This window comes from Mesoplodon mirus (assembly GCF_964341445.2).
Source record: "Mesoplodon mirus genome assembly, chromosome: 7".
Classification (NCBI taxonomy): Eukaryota; Metazoa; Chordata; class Mammalia; order Artiodactyla; family Ziphiidae; genus Mesoplodon; species Mesoplodon mirus.
The window spans coordinates 33,092,005-33,113,709 of record NC_138983.1 but is presented as its reverse complement, the minus strand read 5'-3'; positions in this window follow the sequence as shown (position 1 = coordinate 33,113,709).

Genomic DNA, 21,705 nt, shown 5'->3' with positions numbered 1-21,705 from the left:
CTTCAGAACAGTCACTCAGGGCTATCTGAGAGCTTGTGTCCTGGGCTTAACTCTTCATTACGTCTGCCGCAGAAAACATAATTTTCAACTTTTAGGTTGTGCTTTTTTTTTTTTTTTTGCAGTCAACAAGTGACATCAATGTTATTTTAAAAATATATATAATCTTTGGGTTTTTTTGTTAAAAAATAGTCTTACCTAGGTGGATTCTACCAATGATTTACTAATTCAGAAAATCTGGAGTAATCTTTGCCTTTCCACCAAAGACACACCCAGTGGAGCAGATAATCTTATATATTCTATAATTTTCTTATATGTTTAAATATATCTTTTCTTTTTTTTTTTTCAAAATCAGTGTCATATCTTATGAGCAATACTGAAGCAGGATTTGGGCTTATTGTCTGCAATCTGCTGCTTCTTCAATCTGTATTTCTTTCAAATCTAGATTAAAATATATATTTTTTTAAATTACATATTCACAAGAGATTCTGGAAGCACACCAGTTTTCCTCCCAACTCCACTGAGAAAAAACTGACAAATATAATTGTATATGTTTGACATGTACAACGTGATCTTTGTATGCGTATATGTTGTGGAATGAAACCAAAATCAACATAACTAACACAGCTACCATGTCACATAGTTAACTTTATATGTGTGTGATAAAATCACTTAAGATCTATTCTCAGAAACTTTCAAGTATACAATAATATATTATTAAGTATAGTCACCATGTTTTACATTAGATTCTCAGAACTTATTCTTCTTGCAACTGAAAGTTCTATCTATATCTCCCCATTTCTCCCTCCCCTCAGCCTCTGGCAACCACCATTTTATTTTGTTTCAATTGAATCAACTTTTTTTTTTATTCCACATGTAACTGATAACATACAATAAACCTAGTTGTATAAACTTATTCCTCTGCAGTGCTTGAGGAGGCATATTATGTATCTAATACATGTGATATGACTTGAGTTTTCAGAAGATCTGTCATCATTCTTTAGGTGTTTTATTTATTTATTTATGTCTTTTTCCATGTTGGAAAAAAAAGTATTAGCAGCAAAAGTAAAATCCAATTTCTGAGTGGGCTTCAGGACGGCAGAGGACTAAGATGTGGAGATCACCTTCCTCCACACAAATACATAAAAAATACATCTATATATGGAACAACTCCTACAGAACACCTACTGAACGCTGGCAGAAGACCTCAGACTTCCCAAAAGGCAAGAAACTCCTTGGGTAGGGCAAAAGTAAAAGAGAAAAACAGAGACAAAAGAATAGGGACGGGACCTGCACCTCTGGGAGGGAGCTGTGAAGGAGGAAATGTTTCCACACACTAGGAAGCCCCTTCACTGGTAGAGATGGGGGGTGGGCGGGGGGTGGGGGAAGCTTCTGAGCCACAGAGGGGAATGAAACAACAGGGGTGCAGAGGGCAAAGCGGAGAGATTCCTGCACAGAGAAACGGTGCTGACCAGCACTCACCAACCCTAGAGGCTTGTCTGCTCACCTGCTGGGGCAGGTGTGTGCTGGGAGCTGAGGCTCAGGCTTCAGAGGTCAGATCCCAGGGAGAAGACTGGAGTTGGCTGCATGAACACAGCCTGAAGGGGGCTAGTGCACCACAGCGAGCCAGGAATGAGTCCGGGAAAAAGTTTGGAACTGCCTAAGAGACAAGAGACCATTGTTTTGGGGTGCACGAGGAGAGGGGATCCAGAACACCGCCTAAACGAGCTCCAGAGACAGGTGCAAGCCATGGCTATCAGCGTGGATAACAGAGATGGGCATGAAACGCTAACGCTGCTGCTGCAGCCACCAAGAATCTAGTGTGCAAGCATAGGTTACTATCCACACCGCTCCTCCAGGGAGCCTGTGCAGCCTGCCACTGGCAGGGTCCTGTGATCCAGGGACAACTTCCCTGGGAGAATACATGGCACACCTCAGGCTGTTGAAATGTCGTGCCAGACTCTGCCACAGAAGGCTTGCCCTGCATTCTGTACCCCTCCCTCCCACTGGCCTGAGTGAGCCAAAGCCCCCAAATCAGCTGCTACTTTAACCCCCTGCTGTCTGGGTGAAGAACAGATGCCAGAGGATGACCTACATGCAGAGGTGGGGCCAAATCCAAAGCTGAACCTCAGGAGATGTGCGAACAAAGAAGAGAAAGGGAAATATCTCTGTGCTGCTCCTGAAACTTCACAGAGATTTAAAACCTTAAAGACAAACAAAAATTAAGAGAGTTCAGCACAATCAAACCACTTTTACAACAAATGCTAAAGGAATTTCTCTAGGCAGGAAACAAAAGAAAAGAAAAAGATCTACAATAACAAACCCCAAACAATTAAGAAAATGGTAATAGGAACATACATATCAATAATTACCTTAAATGTAAATGGATTAAATGCTCCAACCAAAAGACATAGACTGGCTGAATGGATAAAAAAACAATGGATATATGCTGTCTACAAGAGACCCACTTCCCCTCAGCCTGAGGGACACATACAGACTGAAAGTGAGGGGATGGAAAAAGATATTCCATGCAAATGGAAATCAAAAGAAAGCTGGAGTAGAAATTCTCATATCAGACAAAATAGCCTTTAAAGTAAAGACTTACAAAAGACAAGGAAGACACTACATAATGATCAAGGGATCAATCCAAGAAGAAGACATAACAATTGTAAATATTTATGCACTCAACATAGGTACACCTCAATACATAAGGCAAGTGCTAACAGCCATAAAAGGGGAAATCAACAGTAACACAATCATAGTAGGGGACTAACATCCCACTTTCACCAATGGACAGATCTTCCAAAATGAAAATAAATAAGGAAACACAAGCTTTAAATGACACATTAAACAAGATGGATTTAATTGATATTTATAAGACATTCCATCCAAAAACAACAGAATACACTTTCTTCTCAAGTGCTGATGGAAAATTCTCCAGGATAGATCATATCTTGGGTCAGAAATCAGGCCTTGGTAAATTTAAGAAAATTGAAATCATATCAAGTATCTTTTCCAGCCAAAATGCTATGAGACTAGATACCAATTAGAGGAAAAAAAACTGTAAAAAATACAAACACATGGAGGCTAAACAATACACTACTGAATAACCAAGAGATCACTGATGAAATAAAAGAGGACGTTAAAAAATACCTGGAAACAAATGACAATGAAAACATGATGACCCAAAACCTACAGGATGCAGCAAAAACAGTTTTAAGATGGAAGATTATAGCAATACAATCCTACCGTAAGAAACATCTCAAATAAACAATCTAACCTTACACCTGAAGCAATTAGAGAAAGAGGAACAACAAAAAAACCCCAATGTTAGCAGAAGGAAAGAAATCATAAAGATCAGATGAGAAATAAATGAAAAAGAAATGAAGGAAACCATAGAAAAGACCAATAAAACTAAAAGTTTGTTCTTTGAAAAGATAAACAAAATTGATAAACTATTAGCCAGAATCATCAAGAAAAAAAGGGAAAAGACTCAATGGAATTAGAAGCGAAAAAGGAGAAGTAACAACTGACATGGCAGAAATACAAAGGATCATCAGAGATTACTACAAGCAACTATATGCCAATTAAATGGACAAGCTGGAAGAAATGGACAAATTCTTAGAAAAGCGCAACCTTCTGAGACTGAAGCAGGAAGAAACAGATAATATGAACAGACCAATCACAAGCACTGAAATTGAAACTGTGATGAAAAATCTTCCAACAAACAAAAGCCCAGGACCAGATGGCTTCACAGGTGAATTCTATCAAACATTTAGAGAAGAGCTAACACCAAACCTTCTCAAAATCTTCCAAAATATAGCAGAGAGAGGAACACTCCCAAACTCATTCTACAAGGCCACCATCACCCTGAAACCAAAACCAGACAAAGATGCCACAAAGAAAGAAAACTACAGACCAATATCACTGATGAACATAGATGCAAAAATCCTCAACATAATACCAGAAAACAGAATCCAACAGCACATTAAAAGGATTATACACTATGATCAAGTGGTGTTTATCCCAGGAATGCAAGGATTCTTCAATATATGCAAATTAATCAATGTGATACATCATATTAACAAACTGAAGGATAAAAAAGATATGATAATAGATGCAGAAAAAACTTTTCACAAAATTCAACACCCATTTATGATAAAAACCCTCCAAAGTAGGCATAGAGGGAACTTTCCTCAACATAATAAAGGCCATATATGGCAAACCCACAGCCAACATCTTTCTCAATGGTGAAACTGAAACCTTTTCCACTAAGATCAAGATAAGGTTGCCCACTCTCACCACTATTATTCAACATAGTTTTGGAAGTTTTAGCCACGGCAATCAGAAAAGAAAAGGAAACAAAAGGAATCCAAATCGGAAAAGAAGAAGTAAAGCTGTCACTGTTTGCAGATGACATGATACTATACATAGAGAATCCTAAAGATGCTACCAGAAAACCAGAGCTAATCAATGAATTAGTAAAGTAGCAGGATACAAAATTAATGCACAGAAATTTCTGGCATTCCTGTACACTAATGATGAAAAATCTGAAAGTGAAATCAAGGAAACACTCCCATTTACCACTGCAACAAAAAGAATAAAATACTTAGGAATAAACCGACTTAAGGAGACAAAATACCTGTATGCAGAAAACTATGACACCGATGAAAGAAATTAAAGATGATACAGACAGTTGGAGAGATATACCATGTTTTTGGATTGGAAGAATCAATGTTGTGAAAATGAGTACACTACCCAAAGCAATCTACAGGTACAGTGCAATCCCTATCAAACTACCAATGGCATTTATCACAGAACTAGAACAACAACAACAAAAAAGTTTCACAATTTGTATGAAACACAAAAGACACAGAACAGCCAAAGCAATCCTGAGAGAGGAAAATGGAGCTGGAGGAATCAGGCTCCCTGACTTCAGACTATACTACAAAGCTACAGTCATCAAGACAGTATGGTACTGGCACAGAAACAGAAATACAGACCAAGGGAAGAGGATAGAAAGCCCAGATATAAACCCAAGCACATATGGTCACTGTATCTTTGATAAAGGTGGCAAGAATTTACAATCGAGAAGGACAGCCTCTTTAATAAGTGGTGCTGTGAAAACTGGGCAACTACATGTAAAAGAATGAAATTAGAACACTCCCTAACACCATAACCTCAAAATGGATTAAAGACTTAAATATAAGGCCAGACACTATAAAACTCTTATAGGAAATCACAGGCAGAACACTCTATGACATAAATCACAGCAAGATCCTTTTTGAGCCATCTCCTAGAGAAAGGGAAATAAAAACAAAAATAAAAAAATGGGACCTAATGAAACCTAAGAGGTTTGCACAGAAAAGGAAACCATAAACAAGGCAAAAGACAACCCTCAGAATGAGAGAAAATATTTGTAAACAAAGCAACTGACAAAGGATTAATCTCCAAATTATACAAGCAGCTCAATATCAAAAAAACAAACAGCCCAATCCAAAAATGGGCAGAAGACCTAAATAGGCATTTCTCCAAAGAAGGTATACAGATTGCCAACAAAAACATGAAAGGATGCTCAACATCACTAATCATTAGAGAAATGCAAATCAAAACTACAATGAGGTATCACTTCACATCTGCAGAATGTCCATCATCAAAAAGTCTACAAACAATAAGTGCTGGAGAGTGTGTGGAGAAAAGGGAACCCTCTTGTACTATTGGTGGGAATGTAAATTGATATAGCCACTATGGAGAACAGTATGGAGGTTCTTTAAAAAACTAAAAATAGGGGCTTCCCTGGTGGCGCAGTGGTTGAGAATCCGCCTGCCGATGCAGGGGACACGGGTTCATGCCCCGGTCTGGGAAGATCCCACATGCTGCAGAGTGGCTAGGCCCGTGAGCCATGGCCGCTGAGCCTGAGCATCCGGAGCCTGTGCTCCGCAGCAGGAGAGGCCACAACGGTGAGAGGCCCGTGTACTGAAAAAAAAAAAAAAAAAAAAAAACTAAAAATAGAACTACCATACGACCCAGCAATCCCAGAGCTGAGCACATGCCTAGAGAAAACTATAATTCAAAATGATTTATGTACCACAATGTTTATTGCAGCACTATTTACAATAGCCAGGACATGGAAGCAACCTAAATGTCCATCGACAGATGAATGGATTAAGAACATGTGGCACATATATACAATGGAATAGTACTCAATCATAAAAAGAAATGAAATTGAGTTATTTGTAGTGAGGTGGATGGACCTAGAGTTTTTCATACAGAGTGAAGTAAATCAGAAAGAGAAAAACAAATACCATATGCTAACACATATATATGGAATCTAAAAAAAAAAAAAAGGTTCTGAAGAACCTAGGCGCAGGACAGGAATAAAGATGCAGATGTAGGGAATGGGCTTGAGGACTTGGGGAGGGTGGGAAGGGTAAGCTAGCATGAAGGGAGAGAGTGGCATGGACATACATACACTATCAAATGTAAAATAGATAGCTAGTTGGAAGCAGCTGCATAGCACAGGGAGATCAGCTCAGTACTTTTTGACCACCTATAGGTGTAGGATAGGGATAGTGGGAGGGAGATGCAAGAAGGAGGGAATGGGGGATATATGTATACTTATAGCTGATTCACTTTGTGATACAGCACAAACTAACACCACTGTAAAATAATTATACTCCAATAAAGGTGTTAAATAAATAAATAAATAAATAAAATCCTGTTCCTACTTTTCCAGTGTAGGTTCACTGATAAAAGTATGAAAGGATAAAAGGGAAGGAAGGAAGGGTGGGAAGGAAGGAAGGAAGGAAGGATGGGAAGGAGGGCGGGAGGATGATGATTACTAAATATAATAACAGACCTACAGGCAGACATACTCTGGTAATTACTAATGGGAAAGTACTTAGGTATAGAATGTTTTTAGCAGGTTGAATCTGTTATGTATAGGATATGTACAGGATTGACTATGATAAATAAACATGGATTGTATAGACTTGTGTGCTATACATCCCTACAAAATGTCACATTATATAATTATCAGAGTATAAAATGGAGATGTAGCATCTCCAGAATTGCTTCATTCTCTGTAAGTAATGCTCTATTTGCAACATTTAGAGAGAGCCATAACAAAAATATGGGCTAGAGAATATTCTTATGTGGACAGAAAATTTCTAAGATAGATATTTTCTGCTTTTCCTGGGACTCAGAATGACCTATCTTATTAAATTTATTAGTGAAGTTTGACACTGGGTAAGTTATCTGAATTGTGCATGTCTGATTGGACAATTTGTGTTATCTTACATTCACAGATAATCAAATCTGAAGCATATTTTATTTCAATCTTGGTCCTCAGGATAAACACGTAAGAAATTGGTATGCTGTTTTTCTAACTCCTTTCCAACCTTTTCCCAAAAAGTAGCCATCTTGATAATTTAAAAAGATAATAAAAAGGAAGTGGTTGTATTGAATTATATTGTGCTTTCTTTATCATTAGAATATGTATTAAAGTGATCAGAAATTTAAATAGTCCCATGTCTCTAATACTACAGTTAGTGTTAGGGAAATCAAGACTTTTTCTTGAAAAAAATTTGGATGTAATCAAGTTTTATTTGCCATGTGTCAGTTTGATATGACTACAAGTACTAAAAACACCTTTGTTACTGAATACCTGAAACAATAGCATTTATGTAATTTCCATGTAGGATGGAGGGGTTCAGAAGCCACAATCTCCTTATGGTAAGTGTTTTAAAGATATGATTAGAGAGCAAGCACACCACATTTGCTTGGACTGAAAGTTAATTTAGGGTAGCTTTCAGGACTAAGGGTGATGGATAAGGAGATGAAGTCTTCCCCAATCCAAGAAAAAACTTGAGTCTGGCCTGTAGAAAAAAATTAGTTTATATATGTTAAATCTGAAATCCTTTCCTGTTTCACAAATTCTGTCTTCAATGTATTTAAGGTAAAAATAAATTAAATGCATGCTTATGTGAGGGTGTAAGGAAGTAGGGAATTTTGGAAAGTATGATCAGCTGGAGATGGCCCACCCTTGATTAAAGCCATCTAGAGGTGTCATTTAATTTATTTATATTTTTTATTTTCCATTATGGTTTATTACAAGATATTGAATATAGTTCCCTGTGCTATACAATAGGACCTTGTTGTTTATCCAGTCTAAATATAATAGTTTGCATTTGCTAGTCCCAAACTCTCAACCATCCCTCCCCTGCCCCCCTTCCCCTTGGCAACCACAAGTCTGTTCCCTATGTCTGTGAGTCTGTTTCTGTTTCATAGATAAATTCATTTGTGTCATATTTTAGATTTCACATATAAGTGATATCATATGGTATTTGTCTTTCTGGCTTACTTCACTTCGTATGATAATCACTTGTTCCATCCATGTTGCTGCAAATGGCATTATTTCATTCTTTTTGATGGCTGAGTAATATTCCATTGTATATACATACCACATCTTCTTTGTCCTTCAACTGTTGAGGGACATTTACATTGTTTCCACATCTTGGGTATTGTGAATAGTGCTGCTATGAACACAGAGTTGCATGCATCTTTTTGAATTATAGTTTTGTCCAGATATTTGTCCAGGAGTGGGAATGCTGGATCGCTGGATCAAATTGTAACTCTAATTTTAGTATTTTGAGGAACTTCTATACTGTTCTCCATAGTGCTGTCACCAATTTACATTCCCACCAACAGTGTAGGAGGATTCCCTTTTCTCTACACCCTGTCCAGTATTAGTGATTTGTAGACTTTTTAATTGTGGCTATTCTGACTGGTGTAAGGTGGTACCTCATTGTAGTTTTGATTTTAGAGGAGTCATTTAGGAGAGTCTGTGTCAGTGGCCTGCTTGGTTACAACCCTGGCTCTTCCACTTGTTAAGTTTCTACATACCATATTTGTGCCTATATTACTGAATTTATTTTACCTACTTTATGGTGTAATCACAGGAATTGAATGTTTTATATACAGTACTTAAATTTAGGCCTGGCTCAGATTAAGCTCCCAGTAAAAGTTAAATTCTTTCTTTATTTTTTTCTCTCTCTCCTCTCCAACCCCTTCTTTCCCTTCCTCCTTTCTATTCTTTCCTTTCTTTGTTCCCCACCTACCCTCATGCCCTTCTCCATTTATCTCTCTCTCTCTCTCTCTCAAAAGCAATGGATATAATAAAATAAATGAAGTGTGGCAACTGGACTTGGTCAACTAAAATATAATTACTATAAAGCCCATTGCATCAAATTATATCTACTTTTGAGGTCCTTTTCAAAGTATTTAAATGACTTATTCTCATGTAATTTTGATTCTTTTAATTGGAAATTCTTTTGTTAGTAAAGAATGCTTTTTTGTAAAGAAAGCTTTTTGTATGTTAGATTCTAAAAGCTATTTTCTTCTGTTTTGATTAACAAAACATAAGTCACAGTTTCCAGTTTCTTGGCTAAATATGTAATTGTATATATTTTACTTGAATGCCAATTTAAATTTAATTAAAAATCTTTAGAAATGTCAGTCCAATGAAAACGGAAATTATCTGAAACTAATCTCAGTTTAGAGACTTCTGTTTTGGCAGTATAGACATAAAATTTGCCATATGAATGATGCATTACTAGGTAAGTAATTAGTGTTTTACTCTCTAAGAGAGTAAACTTATTAATATATTCAAAAGAATGATGGTCAAAATATCACCAGGAGTTTCACAGACTTTAACAAGCTAATAAGAAAATTCCTTTGCAAGGTTAAAGATCTAAGAACTGCCAAAATGATTTTCAAAAATAAAATAAAAATGACAATATTTTTCAATGAAACTACAATTATATCTATACAGTTAGCCCATTTACATTTATATCTATATCTAATAAAGTTTTATAATTTTGTATTTCAAAGAAACAGATGCAAAATGAAAATGCTTCTAATTCTCAGGCCAAAAACCTTCTAGTCATTTTTACTTTTACAGTCTCATTCCAGCCAGTTTATGATTCACCAGAAAATACCTTTATCACCCCCTTTAAAGTGTATATTATTTGACAATTAGTGCACCATCTTCATACCTGGGTTGTTACAATAGCTTCCTAAATTTTCTTCCTGTTCCTCCTTTTGTATCCTCCCTCTCTACTGTTGACATAGTGACCAAAATAATCCTTCTAAAACAGAAGTGCAATTATCATTCTTTTGCTCAAAAGCCTTGAACTGGCTCCCTATTTCTGTTAGAGTAAAAGTGAAAGTTGTTAAAATTGTCTACCAAATGGTGTCTCCATCTGCTCCAGCTGTACTGTCCATCTGGGTGTTTCTTAAACATACGAGGCATGTTCCTGCCTCAGGTCTTGTCTCTTTGATTTTCAATTTCTCTGTTAGTCTTACCCTCAAATATAGACATGGCTCACTCCTCACCTTCATTGTTTTCCTTAAATATAATTCTCTCACTGATTAATGTGTTGTCCATTATTAAAAAAAAGAGTAATCTTTCCATTCTTAATTCTTCCTTGATTCATTTATCTCTGAAGCTTAAATCACTACTTTTTTTTTTTTTTTTTTTGGTGGTATGCGGGCCTCTCACTGTTGTGTCCTCTCCCGTTGTGGAGCACAGGCTCCGGATGCACAGGTTCAGCAGCCATGGCTCACGGGCCCAGCCACTCTGCGGCATGTGGGATCTTCCCAGACTGGGGCACCAACCTGTGTCCCCTGCATCGGCAGGCAGACTCTCAACCACTGCACCACCAGGGAAGCCCAATCACTACATTTTTAATTAATCATTTTTTATTGCTTATCTTTCTCCACAATAATGTCAACTCCAGAAGAGTAAGTATTTTGCTTATTTTGACATTACTCTGTACCAATGGGCTATAAATAAGCCTGGTATATAAAAGACAGAGTTGTATTATATAGAGATAAACAAAGAAAGCAAACAAAAAATACAGGGAATCTAGGAAAAAACAATCCACACATATATTAGAGCATAGGTTTGAAGAGTTAGCATTATAATACATAATAAAGAAATAGTGCACCCATTAATAAAGAGTTCATAAAAATTGCTTATATCATGTGAGGAGGGGAAAAAATTTCATATACACGATAAATATTCTGAACAAAAAAAATCTTCAATGCGAATAGTTTACTGTAAATTTTTTAGAAGAAATTATTAAACAGTGATCTTTATGACTTTGGGATATAAAGAAATTACTTGGATGCCTCTGGAAAGAAAGTTGTAGAGGAAATGACTGATAAATTTGACTACACTGTATACCAATACATTTTTTACTGTGTGAAATTAACCAAGCAGAATTGAAAGACTAATCAGAGATTAGACAAGATATTTTTAACACTTTATTTGAACAAAGGATTGTTACTGAGATTATCTAAAGAATTCCTACAAAGAAGTAAGAAAAAGAAAAAGACAAACAACCTAATGGAAAAAATTTGGATGTGAAAAGGATTTGAAAAGTCAGTTAATGTAGAGAAATGTCAAATGTCAAATGACAGTATTACTAGAAATCAAGAAAATGTGTATCAAATAAAAAGAAATGCCAGCATAATGCTAAAAATTTTACAATTAGTAAAAAAAAGTTAGCAACAATTGTAGCAAATTATATCATTTATACTCTACTGATTGGACTCAAAATTGGTAAAATATTTTGAGAAGTAATTAGCAATATCTACCAAAGCTGAAGGTATGCATACCCAGTGAACAGCAATTTTACTTAGATTTCCAAATATGAAATAAACCCATTAACATGCTAACTAAGGTGGCCTTTGCATTCCCTTCAGTTTGACTAAACATTAGAATGTTGATTTCCTAAGTATAGGTACCTGATTTTAAAAACATTTTTTTTTTTACAGCATTTACTTGAGAAAACTTGCAATTGTAAATTCTTTCTCTGCCCTTTTGAGTAAATCTTCTCATACTCTCTTGCCAGTTTTACAACTCTGGGATGACTTTCTTAAGGACCTGGGAGTCATTCTTTTGAAATATAATCATCAAGAGGATACTCTCCATATTTCCCAGCTTCTGTAGGAGGTAGGAACCTAATTTTGATAAGGCCAATTAGCAACACAGATGAATAATAGAGATAAACAATTGAAAACTCAGAAATGACCCATTGTGCTAGACATACCCCATTGACCATGCACCCCACTATCTTCTCCAGTATTTTTCCATTAGCTCACCCAAGTGCTTAAAATCCCTCCCACCTTTTGTTTCAGTACAGTTGAATTCAATCTATCTTCTACATTGTATAGAGTTCAATAACGTTTTCTTTGTGTAACTCTGCCTGATGCAATACTTCTTTCACGATGTGCAGATGACTGTTTGGTACAACAAAGTGTATATTGTCCAAAAATTAGAAACTGAAATGTCCCTGAAAAGAGGAATGGAGTAATTTAGTTGTGTGCAGTGATATAATAACATTTTATTCATTAGGTAAAATGAGTGAACTAGATTTGGATTACACAACACTGAGTGAAGCAATAGGAAGCAAAATATATATTGAATATATATTGCTATAAATATATAGCAAAATATATATATTAAAATATATAATTTAAAACATAAATGATATTATATTGGTCACATATTAGTCTTATGTATTGGTCCTATATTAGGTCCATATATAGAAAAATACAAAAGTTTCAATTGATATACCAATTTCAATATATTATCCCCTCTAACCTCCACCCCTATGGAGAGAAAAAATTTAAAAGATGGGTGGAGAGATAATTAACAATATCTGCAATATAGCTGGCAAAATCTGAAGTAAAAAACAACTCTGAATCTTATGAAGAAGATGAGGGCTGATATTTTAACCTCAGTCCGAAATGGGTTTCCACATTTCTAAGATTCAGGATTTTTCTATTTGTATAAATAAAAAACAACATGAATACGATTTTTTCAACCTTTAATTTCAGATATCAAATCTTTATCACTGTGAAATATATATTTCACAAGGAAGTGTGGTAGAAGACACAATGGAAATGTGCACAGAAAGCATTACTAAAACTAGAAGAATTAATATTCTGTCTAATAAAAGATGTGAATGTTGCAGGTGCTTGTCTGGGAAAATTATTCACTTGCTCTGGAGTTCAGTTGCCTTGATTGTGAAATGAAGCAGTTGGATGACAGGGCATATAAGGTCCCATAAAACTCTGATGCTGTGAATAAAAAGCCTAATTTATTCACAGTGACAAGTAGCTTGTACTCTGGTCAAATCCTTGATTATTACAGAAAGATATGTTATTATTGTACTTCCATTACTTGCTCTAAGCATTTTTCCTCATAAAGAACATATTAAATACTCCAACAGAGTAAAAATAATTTTCTAACCAGATACTTCTCTACTAATATTCTCCCATTCTTTTTTATTATTCCTCCAAAGAATACTGAGGAAATCAAATAATATAGACTAATTAAAAGTTTAAAAATTCTATTCTTCTTTAACATGTCCTGAATAATGTAAAAATTTCTTCTCACAGTGATCCTATCCATACTTTAAGCAACAGAATATTAATAATTACGTGATACCAAGAAGAAGGAATGGTGAATGACAAATCCAAAATTAAACAAATTACTTCTTAAAATAGAATATTTTTTCACCAAACTTCTTTGATATTGAAGACTTGTATTTCAGAAAATGACATATAGATATCTGATGAATAATAGATAGTCTTCTGAGAAGCAAAATATGGTTTATATAAACTGCAAGGCCTTCAGTGGATTTGCCCTTATTTTCCTTGTGAAAAGAAATGGAAAAATTCCCTGATAGTCTCTTGAAATGGGGATGCAGAGTGTGGGATGGGTCGTCAGATAACATTTGAATATAACTGTCTAGTGTAGGTTAGAGAAAAACACAAAAATAGAGAAAAGTTAGTTATTGCTATAGTGTCCTATGAATATTTCAAACTCAAAAATTCATTAAAAATATAATACACATTATATTTAACAAACACTAGCATTTTGCCAAATATATTTTAGGCTTTAGAAGATTTTATTCTAAAAAATTAATATATATATGTGTATATATACACATATATTCACATTGTCCAATGGTTATACATAAATGATGGCTGTGAAATATCATGCAAAATTTCATCTGCAACCTTGCACTCTATTATTTATCAATCTATTTATCTATCTATTATCTCTATCTTGTGAGATCTTTTTCTGGTATGTAAGAGCAAACAGTCCCATGCTTTGCAGAAACAAGACTTCCAGGGGACAGTTTTGTAAGGGTAAAGGATTATTAGGGTCTATTGGCATTGTGATTTTATTCTAAATTTTCTCTCTAAAAAGCATTGAAAGAGTAGGAACAAAATGCATTTAAATAGTATTCCTAGTTTTTTAAATGGAAAGAGCCAGCCCAACATGCTCATGGTATAAACAAGAAAAAAACTATTAGAGTTGAAATTTCAAATTTTCCCCTGCTCTACTGCTACCATTTTTGTTCAGGCCACAATGTTAACTAGTTCTAAAATTTACACAAAGCACCTACTGAAACAACAGGCAGAGGACACGTATATAAAATTACATAGGAATTCAGAGAAAAACAAAAATAAACGTATAGCTGGTGACTAACAACTACTGAACTAAATAAATATATTAAACAAGAAAAACAAATAAAAAAATAAATGACTTAAATAAATTATTAGTTAAGGAAATGTAAATTGATGAGCACCACTTTACTTGGTGACTGTTGTTTAACATTTTCTCATTAAGATGACTGAGTTGCTTTGCTTATGATTACTCATAACCCAACTATTGACTTGAGTTTTACTAATTCTTATTGACCTGTAACTATCAATGAATCCATTTTATCTATACTTCCTTTATTATATATGCTGAAATTTGATTTTACCAATTTTCACATAAAGTCCTATGCTTCTTTTCATTCTGGTTCATTTTTTTAGTGTAAGACATATTTCCTGAAAGACTTCTTGACAATAATGTATCATGAACTTCTAAAAAGCTTATCCCTAAGGCGAGGGGGAGACTTAGAGAATAATTGGTGATTGACAGTGTTACAGTTTGAGGCACTCACTATACCAACTATCATTCTAATATTAAGTGTGCAGAAAATTTCTTACAAGAAAAGGAGAATTACCTCAATCTAGTGAGGAATTTGGTGTTCTGATGTTATAAATTTAGCTTATTCTTGTTTTTGTTTGAAGTTTTTAGTTTCTCACTTAATAATTAATTATTCAGGCTTATAATGATCATTCCAGTTTGCTATACAGGCATAGCTCATTTCATTGCACTTTGCTTTATTGAGCTTCACAGATATTCCATTTTTTGCCACAAATTGAGGGTTTGTGGCAATCCTGCATCAAGTAAGTCTGTTGATGTCATTTTTTTCCAATAGCACTTACTCATTTAGTGTCTCTATATTACATTTTGGTAATTCTCACAATATTTCAAACTTTTTCATTATTGTTATAATTATTATGGTGATCAGTGATATTTGATGTCACTATTATTGTTTTGGGGATGTCACAGACAATGCCCATAAAGACAGTGAACTTAATGGATAAATATGTATGTTATGACTGCTCCACTGACTGGCCATTCCCCCTTCTCTCTTACTCTCCTTGGGCCTCCTTATTTCCTGAGACACAATATTGAAATTAGCCCAACTAATAACCCCACAATGCCCTCTAAGTGTTCAAGTGAAGGGAAAAGTGATATGTCTCTCACTTTAAATCAAAAGCTAGAAATGATTAAGCTAAGTGAGGAAGGCATATCAAAAGCAGAGATATGCCAAAAGCTAGGCCTCTTGCACCAGTTAGCTAAATTTCGAATGCAAAAGAAACATTCTTGAAGGAAATTAAGTGTTACTTCAGTGAATACACTTATGATAAGAAAGTGAAACAGCCTTCTTGCTGATACAGAGAAAGTTTGAGAGTTTGGTCTAGAGAGAAGATTCAACCAGTCACAACATTACCTTAAGCCAAAACCTAATCCAGAGCAAAGTCCTATGTCTCTTCACTTCTATGAAGGCTGAGAGAGGTGAGGAAGCTGCAGAACCAAAGTTTGGGGTAGCAGAGGTTTGTTCATAAGGTTTAAGGAAAGAAGCCATCTCCATAACTTAAAAGTGCAAGATGAAGCAGCAAATGCTGTTGTAGAAGCTGCATCAAGTTATCCAAAAGTTCTAGCTAAGATAATTAAGGAAGGTGGCTACACCAAACAATAGATTTTCAATGTAGATGAAACAGCCTTATATTGGAAGAAGGGGCCATCTAGGGCTTCCTTAGCTAGAGAGGAGAAGTCAATGCCTGGCTTCAAGCTTCAAATGATAGGCTGACTCTCTTGTAAGGGGCTAATGCAACCAGTTATTTGAAGTTGAAGCCAATGTTTATTTACCATTCTGAAAATCCTAGGGCCCTTAAGAATTATGCTGACTCTACTCTGCCTGTGCTCTATAAATGGACCAACAAAGCCTGGTTGACCACACATCTGTTTACAACATAGTTTACTGAATATTTTTAAGCCCACTGTTGAGAACTACCACTCAGAAAAGACATTCCTTTCAAAATATGACTGCTCATTGACAATGAACTTGGTCACCCAAGAGCTCTGATGGAGATGTACAATGGGATTATTATTGTTTTCATGCCTGTCAACACAATGTCTATTCTGCAGCCCATGGATTAAAGACTAATTTCAATTTTCAAGTCTTATCATTTAAGAAATACCTTTTGTAATGCTATAGCTGATTCCTCTGATAGATCTGGCAAATTGAAACTTTCTGGAAAGGATTCATCATTCCAGATTCCATTAAGAACATTTGAGATTCATGGTTAGAGGTCAAAATATCAACACTAACAGGAGTCTGGAAGAAGTTGATTCCAACCCTCATGGATGACTCTGAAAGTTTCAAGACCTCAGCAGAGGAAGTAACTGCAGATTTAGTAGAAATGTCAAGAGAACTAGAAGAGGAGCCAGAAGATGTGACTGAACTTCTGTGATCTCATGATAAAACTTGAATAGATGAGTAGTTGCTTCTTATGGATGAGCGAATAAAGTGTTCTTGAGATGGAATCTACTCCTAGGGAAGATTCTATGAAGATTATTGAAATAACAATAGAAGATTGAGAATATTACATAAACATAGTTATAAAGCATGGCAGGGTTTGAGAGGATTGACTGCAATCTTGAAAGAAGTTCTTCTGTGGGTCAAATGCTATTAAATGGCATTGCATGCTCCAGAGAAACTGTTCATAAAAGTAAGAGTCAATCGATGCAGCAAACTTCATTGTGGTCTTATTTTAAGAAACTGCCACAGCCACCCCAACCTTCAGCAACCACCACCCTGATCAGTCAGCAACATCAACATTAAGGCGAGACCCTCCACAAACAAAAAGATTACAATATGCTGAAAGCTGAGATGATGGTTAGCATTTTTTTTTAGCAATAAAGTAGTTTTTAATTAAGGCATGCACACTGTTTTTTAGATATAGTGCTATTGCACACTTAATAGTCTAGAGTATAGTAGAAACATAACTTTTATAGGTACTGGGAAACCAAAACAATGTGTGACTTGCTTTATTGCAATATTTGATTCATTGTGGTGGTTTGGAACTGAACCCACAATATCTGTGAGGTATGCCTGTACTGATTTTATTTCTGAGAAGTACAAAAATAATTAACAAGGAGTATAAACTTCTAGTCTCAGCAAGATGGCATAGACTTGTCTCTTTCCAGTTCTCCCCTAATAACACTATAAAACTTGGAAATAAAACAACAGACAAACAAAGTATAATGCTGACAAATGTTTAAAAGAGAGGATGAACTAAGGATCACAGGACTGGAAGAACACTATCTTGTGATCTCCATTCTGCTTCAGAATATAATGTAGACCCATTGTTTCCTGAAATATAACAAAGCAGAAGAAGAAACCCCTTTCACTATGGATCGTAAGGAAGTCCCACTGAAAACGTGAAGAAAACCACATACTAGCAGGTGATCCCTAAAAAATACAAATGTCTTGGCTTTGGGAGCACTCTCAGCCTACAGGAGCCATAGACTTCTTCTGGGGTTGAACCAACATGAATAAGCCAGGATTAGGGAGTCTTATTTGTCCCTATGTAGAGTCAAGGGAAAGGGTCCTCCATCTCCCACCTAGAGACACCAGGCAGCCCTGTGACATGGCAAAGGTGGGCTCCAGTGAAGTGGACCAAGGAAGTGCCCTCTATTCAGATGGGCCACAGGATCCCTTACCTCCCATCCCTCACCTAGAGGCATCAGGCAGCCAAGTAGGAAAAAATACCTTATACCCCTGCAGGCAGCATAAACAAGGATTAGCATTAACTCCAAGAACACACAAAAAAAGTGAGACCAAAAGTATTATGAAAGCTCGAAAAACTAAATTGTTACTAGAACCACAGCCCATAAAAATAGAACAAATTCTGCATGCAAACCTCAGGCTGGTTATCTGCTAAAGTAAAAGATTTAAATATAACATAAAGCCTTCTAGAATAATAGCCAAAATGTGCAGAACTAAATAAAAAATATTAATCATGCCAAGAATCAGGAAATTCACAATTTGAATGAGTCAAAAGCAAACAGTGCTTGCTAATATAGAGATAAATCAGAGATTGGAATTATCTAACAATGATTTTAAAGTAACCACCATTAACTGTTTTTAAATTAATTACAAATAATCTTAAAACAAATTAAGAGAGGGACAGAGAGAATCTACCAAAGCTATAAAGATACAAAAAAGAACCAAATGGATATTATAACACTGAAAAATGCAATACAGAAAATTAAAGTGAAGAGGCTCAATAGCAGAATAAATATGACAGGAAAGAATCAGTGTACTTGAAGACAAAACAATAGAAATTACCCACATGAACAAGAGAAGAAAAACTGTACACAAAAAAGAAGGGAATAAAGCTTTCAAGATCTGTAGGAAAATAATGAATAATCTCAAAATTTGTGTTATCCAAATCCTAGAAAGAGAAGAAACAGAGAGTAAAGCTGAAAAAAAATTGAAAAGTAATGGCTAAAAATTTCTCAAATTCAATGAAGGACATAAACTTCTAAATTAAGAAAGCTGAGTCTATTGAAAACAGGATAAGCCCACAAGTATTCATGCTAATACACATCATGATTAAACTCCTGAAAATTAAAAACAAAGAAAACACATAGAAAGCAATGAGAGATAACGTTCATTATGTATAGGGGAACAGTGACTTGAATAATAGTTTTCATGTGAAACCATGGAAGATAGAGGAGCTGATATGACATTTTTCAAGTGATAAAAGAAAAAAAAAACTGTTAACCTGAATTCTATGGCTAATGAAAATATCCTTAGGAATGAAGAGGGAGAGGAAGAAAACTAAGAGAATGTGTCACCAACAGACTTCCTCTTTAAAAATGATAAAAAATGTTCTCCAAAAAGAAGGGCAATAATTGCAGAAGTCTTAGAATTCCAGAAAAAGGAGAAACAATAGAATTTATAGAATAATGGTAAATACTATCCTCCTCACAAATTTTTAAAAATCAAATTTTATGTTTGAAACCCAAATGAGAACACTGTCAAGTGATACTCAGTAAATGGAAAGGAAATACGCAGTATAATTGCATTTATAAACTTAGGAGAGTAAAGAAACCTAAAGAGCAGTAACGATCTACATTTCACTTGCAGTGATACAATGTTGTTTAGTAGACAGCAATAAGTTATGCACATATATTGTAATACCTAGGACATCACTACGAAAACTATACAAAACAATATAATAAACAATGTTACAAATATAGAAAGACTGGATACTAAAAATGCTCAAGTTACCCACGTGAAGAAAAACAACAAGAACCAGAGAAAACAAACAAAAACACAAATAATAAATTGCAAGACTTAAGTTCCAACTCATCAATAATTGCATTAAATATAAATGATCTACATATACAAATTGCAGACTAGCAGACTAAACAGAAAGTAAAAGTGAAAATGATATAACTATATGCTTTCTATAATACAAGAAGATTACCCCAAATACAATATCATAGTTAAATTCAAAAAAATATTAAAAAAATATATCACTGAAGAAATAGATCACCATTATCACAGATGAAATGGGGGATATAACTACTGAGCCTGAATCATTTAGAAGATAATAAGGGAATACTATAAACCATTTTATGCTCATAAATTTGCAAAATTTGAAAAAATGAACTAAGTACTCAAAACCAGAAGCCACCAAATCTCTGTCAAGATGAAATGACAATCTAAATAAACATAGAACCTTTAAAGAAATTTAATTCATAATTTAAAAGTTCCTGAAATGTAAACTTCTAGTCCCAAATGGTTTCACTGGAGAATTCTACCGAACATTTAAAGGAGAATCAATGCTCATTTTATACAATCACTGTCAGAATACAGAAGAAAGAGAGAACACAGTCTAATTCAAATTATGAGGCAAGTATTACACTGAGACTGAAACCAGATACTGTACAAAAAATGAATTAAAAAAACTAAATACTTCATGAATATGGACATACAAATTCTTATCAAAATATTAGGAAATAGAACTCAACAATATATAAAAACAATTACACAACATCACCAAGTGGAATTTATTCCAGGGATTCAAGGCTTGGTTCAATACTTGAAAATTAATCAACAAACCTGGCTCTATTAATAGATTAAGGGAAAAAATGCATGATCATATCATTTGATGCAGAAGAAGCATTTGACAAAAATCAAACACCAATTTATGAAAATAATTCTCAGTAAATAAGGAACAGAATGGAATTATCTCAGTTTGACAAAGAGCATCTACAAGAAATCTCCAGTTAGCCATATACTTAACCATGAAAGACTGAATGCTTTCCCCCTAAGATCAGAAACAAGGCAAGAATGACCACTGTGCACTTTTATTTAACATAGTACAGGAAGTTCTAGCCAGCACAATAAGAAAAATAATAAAAGTCATACATATTAGAAAGAAAAAAAAACTGGCCCTGTTTGATGATGGCATGATTTTCTACTTAGAAAATCCCAAGGAGTCAATAAAATAATAACAATAATATAATAACAGCAACAAAAACAAAAGAAAAAAAACAAACTTCAGAGAACTGAGTCCATCAAGATCACAAGATAAAAGATCAACCTATAAAAATCAATTGCATTTTTACATACTAGAAACAAATATGTGGAAACTGAAATCAGAAACACAAGACCATTTCCAATGGCTCCAAATAAAGTAAATCTTTTGTCTTTATCTAACAAAACATGTATAGGTTTATATGCTGCAAATTACATAAGGTTGATTTATGAAATCAAGGAAGACCTAAATAAATGAAGAATCATGTGTTCATGTATTGGAAGACTCAGTTATAGTAAAGAAGTCTAAATGTAAAACTGATGCAATCTGAAATCTGAAGGAGGTTGGTCGATTGTATTTAAAGACATTTTTCTTCTTGTGATATTGAATTATAGTTATACAAGATGTTACCATTGAGGAAAATTGAGTGAAGGAGGCAAAGGATTTCTCTGTATTATTTTTCAAAATAGCCTATAAATCTAAAATTATCTCAAACTAAATATTTTAAAATCATATATGCACATATATATACATATACATTTATACACAGACATACAGATACACAAATACAATTAGATAGACAGATATAGATTTATAGATACTATTAAGAGGAAATGTTTACTTTGTTCCCTTTTATATGCCTATGTACTTGTAGAAGTTTGAGCTGTA